This window comes from Rhinolophus hipposideros (genome assembly GCF_964194185.1).
Source record: "Rhinolophus hipposideros genome assembly, chromosome: 12".
NCBI classification, from domain to species: Eukaryota; Metazoa; Chordata; class Mammalia; order Chiroptera; family Rhinolophidae; genus Rhinolophus; species Rhinolophus hipposideros.
Window position 1 is genome coordinate 15,766,622 of NC_138058.1, and position 13,786 is coordinate 15,780,407.

At 38.6% G+C, this 13,786-nt stretch overlaps 1 protein-coding gene across 1 annotated transcript in view; it reads right to left on the reverse strand.

Annotated features, from left to right (window-relative positions):
- The window catches only part of DNAH6 (dynein axonemal heavy chain 6), a 248,391-nt gene that overhangs the window by 218,769 nt on the left and 15,836 nt on the right, over window positions 1–13,786 (reverse strand). The gene's annotated exons all lie outside the window — the stretch shown is intronic.

Genomic DNA, 13,786 nt, shown 5'->3' on the forward strand with positions numbered 1-13,786 from the left:
TATAAACTGTTCAATATTAATAGTGTATGAAAGTTTATACTACCCAGTATTGACAGAATTATGAGAAAGATCAAAGCAAGAAAATATGAATTTGATAAGATTAGAATCAAGACCCAGATTAAGCTAAAAATATGTCCAATTTATCACATAAAATAATTATTGAGAAATTGTTTTTTCAAGATATCCCTCTTTCAATTGTCATCAAGAGCATTCTTTAACCTTGTGCATTACAGGAAATCGATCAAGTAAAGAAGAAAAGCAAGAATGGGATAAAAACAGGAGTAGAGATAGAAGGAAAAAAGTAATGAGAATAGAAAGGGCTAATTCTCTAAAACTTCTTAAAATTTGAACCTGCTTACAGGGCACAAATATATTCTCTGTAATTTTAGCTTTAACACAGAAATTTGGATGCAAATTAAATATTCAATAGTAGCACAAGTATGAAATATATGTATATAATATATTATATATATATATATATAATATAGCAAGTTATTAAAATGTATTTAGGAATTTAGGAAAATAAAATTTATGAAGATTGAATGGTAGTTTAGAATAATAAGATAAAGGCTAAATGAAAACAAAACTCCCAATTGCTTCTATGTTAAAACTATGCAAAAATTATATGTATTAACAAAGATTAGATAGGAACATTCCAGTGAAAATCAATTGTTTCCCATGTCTATGCTCTTGTTAGTCCTTAGCTCTGCATTCTGAACCTAAAGCTCACGGCTCTTTAACAGCCTTCAGTCATCTGTGAAATCCCTGAGATTGTTCTATGTAAACAAATTTAGGTACATATGTATGGTACGTTTTTAAGGAATTAGAACAAAATTCTCATGTGCTTTGGGTCTATTAATAAAAAAATGAAGAACTATTGGCATAAATCAGTTTTAGTTCTCAATTAAAAAACAACAACTAAGTTTAAAAATCTATTTTTAAAAAACTAAGGCATACAAGACAAGAATGAAAGCAAACCCAAACCAAGAGCTCTTCACGTGAGCACACAAGGGAAGCTGGTCCAGGGTGGGGAGGCCTGACTGTGCTGTAGGGAGGGAAGAGAGTCTCGAAGGCCGCTCTCCTACTTCAGTGTCACAATGGAAAAACATCAATCTGTTCAGCTCTTACTTGATTCCACTATCTGACTTTTTGTCTGTGTTCTAATGAACTCATACCAGAAATGTCTGGGAAAATGCCAGGAGTTATGTGTTGCTGGCAAGGTATGGAAAACATTTAAAAACTTTCTTTGACAACAGCTGAAGATATAATTAGGACATTCTTGAGATGGTTCTCTCCAAAATGTGAAATTTCAACTTGTCTCTGAAACTATAATCAATCTTAGATGTTTCATTAACATTACGCATCAAAAAAACCTAAAAACAAGGACAGTTCACCACTGCCCTGGTGCATGTCTGGAAAATGCACTCTTTGTGGGTCAATCTACTGCTACCAAAGCCCCTTCTTGAAGGTGGCAGGTGTGATCCATGATGTTAAATTTTAAAGTACTGGTGCTCAGTGCCACTTAGAAATCCTTTTTTATTTATAGATTCCTATCTACTTAAGATCTTCATTCTCAAACCCCTAAGCCTTTTCCTCCTCTGCACATTACTATTTTGCATAGAGCCAATCCTTTTCAAAGACTGGATCATCAGCATCGAAATCATCTGGTGTGATTATTAACAATCTAGATTTCTGGGTCCAAAACAGAATCAGAACTCTAGAGCTAAAGAGGCTCCCTGGGTGATTCTAATATACAATAATGTCTGTAAACTACTGAACTTTATGTGTAAATGAACAAAAACAAAAAAGTGGTGACAAGATGGTCTCTCTCTGTACCTTCACTTGAAAATCATCATAGTGTGTTTTTTCCTCCTGAGTATATCTCTCATGCTTTCTTCCAAATGGAGATGAAGTTTCACCTCACATTTCCCCCTAGCTTTTGGCTGCTTTTCCTCTGCATCTAAACATGTGCAGAACCTCTTTTTAACTTACAGAGAGCTTCCCTTTACCTTGTAGAAAGCTTTTTCTTGACCCTGCTCTCCATTTAACTTAAAATCCCATATCTTCCTTCTCTTAAACTTGCTTTATAATGGTGTGTATCAGTTGGCCATATCCTCTCCACCTATTCCTTCTTCAAGTTTCCAAACAACGGTCTTATTTCCTCACTACTCTAAAGAACTTATTGTCTCAGAAATGAGCAGGGACTTCCTTCAAGCCCAATCCAGTTGATAGATAGAAGGGCCAACAGGGTCAAAAAAAGCTTTGCAAGAAGTAAGAAGGCCTGTGCACAGATCTCCATAATCCCATTCTCCTTAGACTCTCCAGTTCATTACTGAGGGGTTACTTCCCAAATATACTCCCTGGACTTCGGTGCTCTGCTCCACACACTCCACCTCAGAGCACTCATCTGTTTCAAGAGTTGATCCACAACTCCTATGCTAATGACTGAATAGGCATTCAGCCTCTCTTGGCATTTAGGATTCAGCCTCAAACTTTAGCGACCTCCTAGGTAGTTGCTTTGGATGTTTGTTCCATCCAGGCCTTTCTTTGAGGAAATAGCAATATAAAAAAGTAGAACTTCTTTAAGACCCGAAAAAAGAACTTCATTTGTTCAAGTGCTATACTATAAAATTCCTACTTTTCTGATAAAGGAGATGACTTTAGGAGTCAATCAGTTAAACAGAGATCCTTGGACAGTTAACTAATCAGACTGAGATGAATGTCTTGAATAAAATTGCATTTAACCGTGCTTTACTAGAAAGACATCTGTGCTGTTTGCTTGCTGTTCAATGTAGAATCAAGGAGTCCCTTGTCAAATTGTTTTACTTTGGAACCTGTCTCTGTCCCTCTGAAATGAAACTGACTCCAAGACATATTTTCATTTCTAAAAGCATGTGTCTTATCTAAGAGAATTGTATGGAGTGAGAAAATTGCATGGGCCAATGTTGTGGTGGGTCCTAAATTGTCCTGTTGTTCATTTCAGATAATACTCAAAGTAGATGTATTAGGCTTCTACAAAATTATTTTTCCTCCTAGAATTCTTTGATTTTCCAAAACAGTAAGATGTCAATGTGACTTATTTAAATCAGCAGCTCTGTCATTACTCTTTGTAGTGACTGAAAATGCTTCTGTTCCTCTTTAAACCAGTCTACCCAGACCACAATTGCAGAAACATGGTTTGTGTCATGAGAGCCTTCACGCAAGGACTTTGAATAGCCTCCCATTTCTGGTATCATTAAATCCAAATTATTCTGCCAGGTGTTTGTGGCACTGTCCTCCTGTCTCATATTTGTTCCTTTCTGTCCACACAAATCACTCTTTTAGTTAAGCTGGTTTCTTTATCATATCCATCTTAGGCTGTGTTTGAATGTATACATATGTCTTTGTTACCGTTTTCTCTTCCCATCTCTTTAAGTTTCTGATTTCTACAGCAAGAGAGTAATTCCTTACCTGCTTTAAGGCAGTGGCGTGAATTAGATAAGCTCATGTGGCCCTATGTAAATTTAAGTTCTCTTATTAGTTTCATTATTATACAGTTTTGTTATGATCCGAACATATTTTTTAGATGAAGGTAACAAGCAAGTGCCTGGAAAGACATTAGCCATTTCCTGAATTCTGCATTTATAAACCCCAATCTATTTGATGATGGTCAATATCATGATTCAATATGAGTTTATATCTAATCTAAACCAGAGAAGAGAAATGGCTTGCTTTGCTTCTGGTTTGATTAACCAGAAATGGTAAAATATTTGATGGGAAACTCCTCTTTACCTGAAAAATTAAATAAAGACATAATTAAGAAGAAACCTCCAAGTTTTTTCAATAAGAGAGGGTCTAGGGCCAATGGTTCTCAGCGTATGGCCCTTGGAACAGCAGCACGTAGGAACTGCAAACTCCTAGGCTGTACTCCAGACCTACCGAATCAGGAACTCTGGAGGTTTACAACTTATGTTGTAACAAGTCCTTTAGGGCTTCCTGGAGAACTGCTGCTCTAAGTCCATGGTGTGCAAAGCTGGTTGAATATAGGAATCATCTGGTGCGTGTTAAAGTATTTCTCTAAAAAGCTCAGGCTCTACCAAAAACCAATTAAGTAAATCTCTGGGAGAAGGTCTGGGTGATTCTAATTAGCAGCCAAGGCTGAGAACCACTGCTCTAGGTTCTACAAATTTTTGAACAAAATTAAATCATTACCTACGAAATTGTCATAGATCCAGACATAACAGGGTTGGAAATGACCTGGGAACCAACTTAATCACTTAGAAAGTAATCTGATCCAAGCCTAGTGTAGATGTTTATATAGTCCTTCCTACCAGCCCAACATACATAATTATTTTTCACAGAATCCTAATCATAGCAGATATCCTACAACAAAGGGTTCCTTGGTTATACAAGACAGAAATGTGTAATTAACATTGTTTAACTCACAGTTTCTTAATCTCAGCTCTATTGACAGTTCGGGCCAGGTAATTCTTTGTTGTATGGGGCTGTCCCATGCACTGTTGGCAGTTTAGTGGCACCATCCTCTCCAGTTACGATAACCAAAAATCTCTCCAGACATCTCCAAATGTCTCCTGGGGAACAAAACTCTCCCAGGTTGAGAACCAGTAATTTAATTTAAGGTTTCTCAAATCTACATGATCACAGAACAATTTTTTTTTACCATCTACCTATTAGATCTTATATTTAGATACTTAGATCTAATATTCGTCAATATACACATTGAGAAACACTGAAGTAGAGGAGACCCTGTGTCCTCTTTCTTGGCTTTCTATGGACTCTAATGATGTTTAGGATTTGGGGAGGGCTCTGCCATACATTCTGACACCCATTAAATTCTAATATCTTTAAAATTGACATTGCACAGAATTCATTAAATCACAGAATCGAAATCTGGGAGTATTGGCCATTGTTCTGAATTTCCTATCTGTAAATCACAAAACGATATCACCTAGCAAAGTCCTTCATGTATCTGTGCATCAGTTTTCTCATCTTTCAACTAGAGAATGACTTTATTTTTAAATTGATGGGATGACATTGGTTAATAAGATTATATAAGTTTCAAGTGTACGAGTCTATAATACACCATCGGTATATTGCATTGGGTGCTCATCCCCCAAAGTCTAGTCTCCTACCGTGACCATATATTTGACCCCTTATGCCCGCGTCAGTCTCCCCCTACCCATCTTCCCTTCTGGTAACTACCTTATTGCTGTCTGTGTCTATGAGTTTTTGAAATTTGTTTTGTTTATTCATTTGTTGTTTTCTGTTTTATATCTCATAAATGAGTGAAATTATATGGTTCTTGTCCTTTTCCATCTGACTTATTTTGCTTCACATTATACTCTCAAGATCCATCCATGTTCTTGCAAATGGCAGTATTTCATCTTTTCTTATGGCTGAGTAGTATTCCATTGTATGTATATATGTACCACATCTTCTTTATCCAATCATCCATCAAAGAACACTTAGGTTGTTTCCATGACTTGGCTACCATGAATAATGCTGCAGTGAACATAGGGGTACAGATATCTTGATGCATAAATATTTTCAAATTTTGGGGATAGATACCCAGAAATGGGATTTCTGGGTCATATGAGTAGCTCTAGTCTTATTTTTTTTAAGGAAGCCTCCCTACTGTTTTCTATAGTGGCTGCAGCAATTTACATTCACCCCAACAGAGTATGAGGATTCCTTTTTCTTCACAGCCTCTCCAACACTTATTATTTGTCTCGATGATAGCCATTCTAACAGGTGTGAGGTGGTCATGCATTGCGGTTTTGATTTGCATTTCCCTAATAGTGAAGTTGACCACTTTTTTCATATATCTGTTGGCCAAGTTTATGTCTTCTTGGAAGAAGTGTCCCTTCTGGTTCTCTGCCCATTTTTTAATTAGATTGTTTGTTTTTTTGTTGTTGAGTTGTATGAGTTCTTCATACATTTTATATTAGTCCCCTATCAAAGGTGTTTGCAAATATCTTCTCCCATTCAGTTTAATTTTTCAATTACAGTTGACATTGAATATTATTTTATATTAATTTCAGGTGTATAGCATAGTGGTTAGACATTTATATAATTTAAGCAGTGATCCTCTTGACTCGTATAGTATCCACCTGGCACTATACATAATTATTACCATGTTATTGACTATATTCCCTGTGCTTTACTCTACATCCCCATGACTATTTTGTAACTACCAATTTGCACTTCTTAATGCCTTCACCTTTTTCACCCTGTCCACAAACCCCCTCCCATCTATCACCTATAAATCTAGTACCCATCTGACACCACATATAGTTATTACAATATTATTAACTATATTCCTTATGCTAAACCCTACGTCTCCATGACTACTTTGTAATAACCAATTTGTACAATTCTGTCCCCCTTTGCACCCGTTCTCAACCCCCTCCCATATGGCAATCATCAAAATGTTCTCTGTATTTATGAGTTTGTTTCTGTTTTGTTTGTTTATTTTCTTCCTTAGATTCCACATATAAGCGAAATCACATTGCACCTGTCTTTCACTATCTGACACACTCCATTCAGCACAATACCCTTCACGTCCATCCATGCCACCGCAAGTGGCGAGAACACATTTCCTTCCCTGGCCGAGCAATATTCCATTGTATATATGTACCACTTCCTCTTTATCCATTCATCTATCGACAGACAACCAGGCTGCCTCCACATCTTGGCCATTGTAAACAAGGCTGCAATTAACATATGGATGCACACATCCCATCGAAGTAGCGTTTTGGGTGTCTTTGGATAATTACCCAGAAGTGGGATTACTGTGTCCTTTGTCACTTTGTTTTAAAGTGTATTTTGTCTGGTATAACTATTGCTTCCCCAGCTTTTGGTTTCTTTGTTTCCATTTTCATGAAATATCTTTTTCTTCTAAGATTCTCTTTGTCTTTAACCTTTGGCATTTTAATTATGTGTCTTGGTGTGGGCCTTTTTGGGTTCATCTTGTTTGGGACTCTCTTCTACTTCCTGGGCTTGTATATCTATTTCTTTCTTCATGTTAGGGAAGTTTTCAGTCATTATTTCTTCAAATAGGTTTTCAATACCTTGCACGCTCTCTCTCTCTCCCCTTTCTGGTACCCCTATGATGCAAATGTTGGTACACTTGATGTTGTCCCAGAGGCCCCTTAAAGCCATCTCATTTTTTTGGATTTGTTGTTCTTTTTGCAGTTCTGGGATTGGGTGTTTTTTGCTACCTTACCCTCAAAATCGCTGATTTGATCCTCTGCTTCATTTAATCTACTGTTGATTCCCTCTAATGCACTCGTATTCTTCATTTCAGTTCTTATAGTCTTTATTTCTGACTGGTTCTTTTTTATGTTATTTTATCTCCATTTTTATGTTTCCCATCTCTTTGTTGAAGTTCTCCTGATGTCACTGAGCATCCTTATAACCAGTGTTTTGAACTCTGCGTCTGGTAGTTTGCTTGTTTCCATTTTGTTTAGTTATTTTTCTGGAGCTTCATTCTGTTCTTTTATTTGGGAAGTATTTCTTTGTCCCCTCATTTTGGCTGCCTCCCTGTGTTTGTTTCTATATAGGGTTGCTATGCCCTCCAGTCTTAGTAGAGTGGCATTATATAGTAGGTGTCCAGTGGGACCCAGTCGTGTAGTCTCCATGGTCACGAGAGCCAGGTGCTCCACGTGTGTCCCTTGTGTGTGTTGTGTGTGCTCTCCTGTTGTAGTAGAGACTTGATTGTTGTTTGCACATCAATGGTAGGGAATGACCCACAGGCTAATTGGTTGTTAGGACTGGCTGTGAGTACAGTGGAAGAGCTGTTGTGCAGTGGCTGACCCTACAGAGCAGGGTTCACTTTAGCAGAGCTCTGGTGCCTGCCCAGTGTGTCCTTTGGGTGTGTCATCCTTGTAGGTGGCTGGGTGATGCTCCAGCTGGATCTAAAGCTGGCCACCAGGTGTGGCAGGCCTGAGGCAGCCCCACCACAGGCCAAGTTTAGCCTCAGGCTGTGCCCTGCCCTGGGCCATCTGACATGAGCCACAAAGCAATCCACCTATGGCCACCACCCAAACTGCTCAAGAGGCCAAGCGATGAACTGAGGCTGACTATTGCCAGTGTCAGGCTCAGGGCTGTTCAGCCAGAGGTACCGGATAAGCCGAAGCCAAATGTTGTTTGTTTGGGTTTTGTGAATCTTTGAGAGATTTTAGGAAAGTCCACAGCATGAGCCAAGGAAGGCTGTTCATATGGAAAAGCCTCTGGAAGTGGCTATGGTGTGCCTGAAAGTTGGGTGGGATGTGGTTTTAGGAGATCACTAGGGTGGAGCAGATGAAACATGATAGCCAGTGTTATGGCGACTCAGATATGGCATGTGCCTGAGTCTGCATTCATCTGCACACAGGAAAGGGGGGAGGGCTCAACAAAAAAACAAAGGCTTCTGCCATCTCCTCCTTCTGGGAGAAAGCTGCCCCTCTAGCCCTCACCCTGAAGCCAGACAATTCAGTTTCTCCCCACTATGTCTGTGGTGCCTTTTGCCTTTTGAGCTGCTGTCCCAGCACTGGAGCTCAGAGCAAGTGAGTCCATCAGCAGGTAAGTCTGTGCATAGGCTCTTTAAGAGGAGCACCTGTGACTTCAGCTGCTCTCCAGATCACTCAGCGACAATCTCCGCTGATTTTCACAGCAAGAAGTTATGGGGGCTTTTCTCTGTGGCACTGAAACTCTGGGCTGAGGAGGGGCTAGGACCCCTTGCTCCTCAGGGGGAACCTCTGCTGTTGAGATAGCCCTCCTGATTTTAATGGTCACACTTGGGTGTGGGACCAGCCCATTCCACATCTCCGCTCCTCCTACCAGTCTCGAGGTGGTGTTTTTTTCTATATGTTCTTAGTTGTGAGGTTTTGGTTCACTAGACTTCAGGTGATTCTCAATGACAGTTGTTCTGTGGTTTGGTTATAATTGATATAGTCAGATTTTTCTTGTTTCTTGATAGAGACTTCCTGTAATGATATAAACTTCCCTCGTATTACCACTTTTGCTATATTCCCCAAATTTTGATATGTGGTATTGTTATTCTCATTTGTCTCTCTATATCTTTTGATCTCTTCTTTTATTTCTTCTTTGACCAGTTGTTTAGTAGCATGTTGTTTAATCTCCACATATTTGTGGTTTTTCCCATTTTTTTTGCAGTTGATTTCCAATTTCTAAGCATTGTAGTCAGTGAATATGTTTGGTATGATTTCAGTCTTCTTAAATTTGTTGAGGCTAGTTTTGTGTCCCAACATATGGTCTATCCTTGAGAATGTTACATGTGCACTAGAGAAAAATTATTCTGGTGTATTCAGGTATTCTGGTGTTCTGGGATGTAAAGCTCTGTAAATGTCAATTATATCCATTTGGTCTAATGTGTCATCTAAAGCTGACATTTCCTTATTGATTTTCTATTTGGATGATCTATCCATTGCTGTTAATGAAGTATTTAGGTCCTCTACTATAACTGTGTTTATGTCAGTTTCTTCCTTTAGTTCTGTTTAAGTTGCTTTATATATTTTGGTCATCCCATGTTGAGTGCACATACATTAATAAGTGTTATGTCTTCTTGATGTATTGTCTCCTTTATCATTATAAAATGACCATCTTTGTCTCTTGTTACCTTGTTATCTTGAAATCTATATTGTCAAATATAAGTATGGATACACACACTTTTCTCTGGATGCCATTTGCTGGGAGTATCATTTTCCAACCCTTCACTTAAAGACTATGTTTGTTCTTGCATCTGAGATGTATCTCCTGAAGGCAGCATATGTTTTGAGTTTTGTTTTTTGATCCATTCTGATACTCTGCCTTTTAATTGGTGAGTTCAGTCCACTTACATTTAGTGTGATTATTGATACATGAGGATTTCCTATAGCCATTTTATCTTTTGTTTTCTGGTAGCTCTGTGTCTCCCTTGTTTCTTTTTCTTTGTGTTTCTATCTGGTATTTTAGTTCAGTGGTATTCTATGTTTTTTTGTGTGTTTCCTCTTTTTTTATGTTATGTGTTTCATTTGCAGATTTTTTTGGGTGTACATTAGGCTTATGTAAAAGAAAGTTTTATATATACAGCAGTCCTTTTTTTACTGATTGCATTTTATCTCCATTCATCTGTGTAAGTTCAGTTCTTTCCCCACTCCCTTTTTGTTTTTGTTGTCACAAATTATTCCTTTTTATGCTGTGAGTTCATCATCAAGTTGTAATAGCTATTATCTTCTTTCTAAAAATATTTTTAATCTCTATTAATCTTTACATTATATTTAAGTGTTTAATGCCCTATTTTGAACAAGGGTTGCAATTTCCTGCTTATGTCTGCCTGTTAGTCATCTTACTCATAGTTTTGCATCCGTTTGCCTTTTTATTTCAGGTAGAAGAGAACTTTCAGTATTTTCCTAATGTAGATCTTGGGATGGTAAATTCCCTCATCTTCTGTATGTCTGGAAAAACCTTTATTTCTCCTTCATATCTAAAGGATAACTTGCTGGATCTATTCTTTGGCTGGTGATTTCTCTCTTTCAATTATTTTAATATTTGAGTCCACCCTCTCCCAGCTTGTAGGATTTCTACTGAAAAATCCAATGACTACATAATGAGATTTTCTTTATAAGTTAACATCTTTTCCCTGGCTGCCTTGAGAGTTCTAGCTTGGTTGTTCATTTTTGACAGTTTTAATACAATGTGCCTTGGAGAAGGGCTTTTTGGATTAATATAATTAGGTGTTCTATTAGTTTCTTGGATTCAAAGATCCAAAACTTTTCGTAAGTTTTGGAAATCTCATTGATTATTTGTTTGACTAGGCTCTCTGTTTCCTTCTCCCTCTCTTCTTCTGGTATACCCATTATTCTTATATTGTTTTTTCTAATGGAGTCGGATAGTTTTCATACAGTTCTGTCATTTATTTTTTTACTCTCAATTCTCTCTGTTCTTCCACCTGAATCATTCCTAGATTTCTATCTTCTATGTCACTAATTCTTTCCTCCATATGGCCTGTTCTCTTTCCTAAGCTTGCTCATTCATCTCATTAATTGAGTTCTTCAGCTCCAGAATTTCTGCTTGGTTCTTTTTTTATATCTTTTCAATCTCTTTGGTGAAGTACTTCGTTTGTTTGTTGATTTTGTTTTTGAGTTCGTTGAATTGTTTTTCTGAGTTTTCTTGTATTTCATTGATTGTTTTCAGAACTGCAATCTTATTATTTAGATAACATTCTTCCATGTCTTTGAATTTATATTCTGGAGATTTTCATTTTCTTTCTGAATTCCCTTGTTACCTTGGTTATTCATTGTGCTTTATGGATTATTTCTCACTTGCGAATTTGTGGGAATAAAATTTGCTTTTTAAAAAGTATTCAGTACTTCATTGTTTCTCAAGTTGATACGTAGAGGTCTTTCTTTCGTTTTCCAGTAGGTGTCGCCGAAGCACAAGTTTTATTTTAACTGCACAGTTGGGTCTTCTGGGATTTCTGTGGAGCGGTGTCACTGTATTCCCTGAGGAGGTGGGCTACCCTTTTATGATGGAGTCACCTTGGTCTCAGGGCACCACTCCGGTGGATTGGAAGTGGCAAGCTATGAGTCTCCTGGTCTGTATATTCCCTGTGCCACCTTTCTGTAGCTAGAAGCCACTGGCACTACTGCTCTGAGTTGACACTTCTGCCTCTACCAGGCTGCTGCCCATCAGTAGGGGATGGATGAGGGTGGGTGGGTTCCCGCGTCTGTGGTTCTGCTTGTCCTCGTGGGCTTAGATGCAATGCACACAGACCACTTAGCCTGGAAAGTTTTCTTTTCAGCCCTTTTGCAATCTGCTGAGTGAGAATTTTACTGCCCTGCAGGCCATAGGGAATGGGGTGGGTGCATCCCCGCATTTGCAGAATTCTTTTTCCAGTGCTCATGGGCTGTAGTACGCTGTGACTTTTTGCACTGCTACTCTGTCCCTGACCCTGGGCTCAGCTTCCACGTATGCCAGCCATCTGGACCAACTACAAATCTCTGCCCATCCAGTTTACCCAGTGGGGGTCACACCCGGACCCTTCACTGCCATCACTTCCACTGGGGCTGCTGCAAGCATAGGACTGTGCATGGCTTCTGTCTCTGTCCTTTTCCCTTCCCATCCCATCTTCACTGTTCGCTCAGATATGCCCACCTTCAGATGTCTCAATGTGCGATGTCTTAGACATATTTTGTGTTGAGCAGGGAATTCTTTATTGAATTATAGGTGTCCAACTTGTTGTAACTACAAGGGGAGAGGCCTGGAGGTCCTCTAACGCCATCATGCTGCTGACATCCAAGAAAGCCTTTCTAATGGGGCTCTTTGGAGGATGAAATAGATCAATGTACAGATAACATTTTGCACAAACATTAGCAGAGTCCTGACACAAATGGCAGGAGTAGTTGTCATTATGAGGATGTGTACACTAGGCACAGTGCCTGAGAGCTTGGGTTCTAAAGTCTAACTACCTGGGTTTGAATCCCAGCCCCACAATTTGCTAGTTATATGAACTTGGTCAAGTTACTTAATTCTGTCTCAGTTTCATCATTTGTAAAATGGATATGTAAATAGCTTATCGAGTTGCTTTGAGGATCAAGTGAGTTAATATATAAAGAGAATTGGGAACAATGTTTGGTATGCACCAGGAGTTGGTGTTTGTAGTATAATGTTGAGGTTCTCATCCATTACCAAGACATGATCCCCCACTATGGCCTTACAGAAGCACCCACAGTTCCTTACCAATGTGAGCAAGTTTATAGTTCAATGACCAAAACAAAAACATAGCAAAATATGGACATGTATAATGAAAATAATAGTGAGATGAGAGTTTCCATAGATATGGAAAAAAGTCCCCTGTCTCTTAGGGAGGGAACTGTCAGCCACCAGCAGCAGCTCCTTTCACAGGAACGTGAGAAAGAAATATTTAAATATTGCCCTACGAGGGGTCTTCTTAGTCTGAACTAAATGTTCAAACTCATAAGACTGTCATAGATCATATATGGCATACCTCTAGTTAGAAGGCCATAATATAGGAACTGCTTCTCACCATTAGGGCAGCATCACACTTTCCTTTTCTGTGGGACTCCTTGCAGTAATCTAACAACCACGTAAGAGCTATCCTCTTTCTACGTGACAACTCAGATGCAAGGAGATGAGACCCACATCGGGTGGCTGTGGAAACCACCCTGGCTTAAAAGCCTTATTACCCATAGGAATCAGTATCTCTTACAATAACTCTATAAGCATAGATTTTAGTGTTTTCTGGGCAAGAGACATGCCCAGAAAAATATTTGATGCATTATCCAAAGTTATGGTTCCCCATCAGGTATTTATAATTCGTTTTTAATTTTTCCCAATGCAAATATAATTTACCAATTAGGGGGCATTTTTATCATAAGCAATGTTGCCTAGAAACAACTGACATTCTACTCTTAGGTTACCAGGGAACCAGAGCTTCAGAGTTAACCAAAGTTCAGATTCTCATGCAGAGAAAATTGTTCCATTAATCCCCTAGAGCAGGGGTGTCAAAACTTTTTTCAACGTTTTTTACCAAGGGCCATATGCGGTGAAATACACAAATAGCCGGGCCACTCACTCAAGGTGAAATACGTATTGCCTCACCTGGTTTATTTAAGTAAACTAAATATATTTTTGGAGTTTGCTGTGGGCCAATTAACAATGGATTGTGGGCAGCAGTTAGCCGTGGGCTGCAGTTTTGACACCCCTGCCCTAGAGCAATGACTAAATTTGCATTTTCTAACACACGCATACAATGATAACAGTTTATAAGGCACACTGGTAAAGA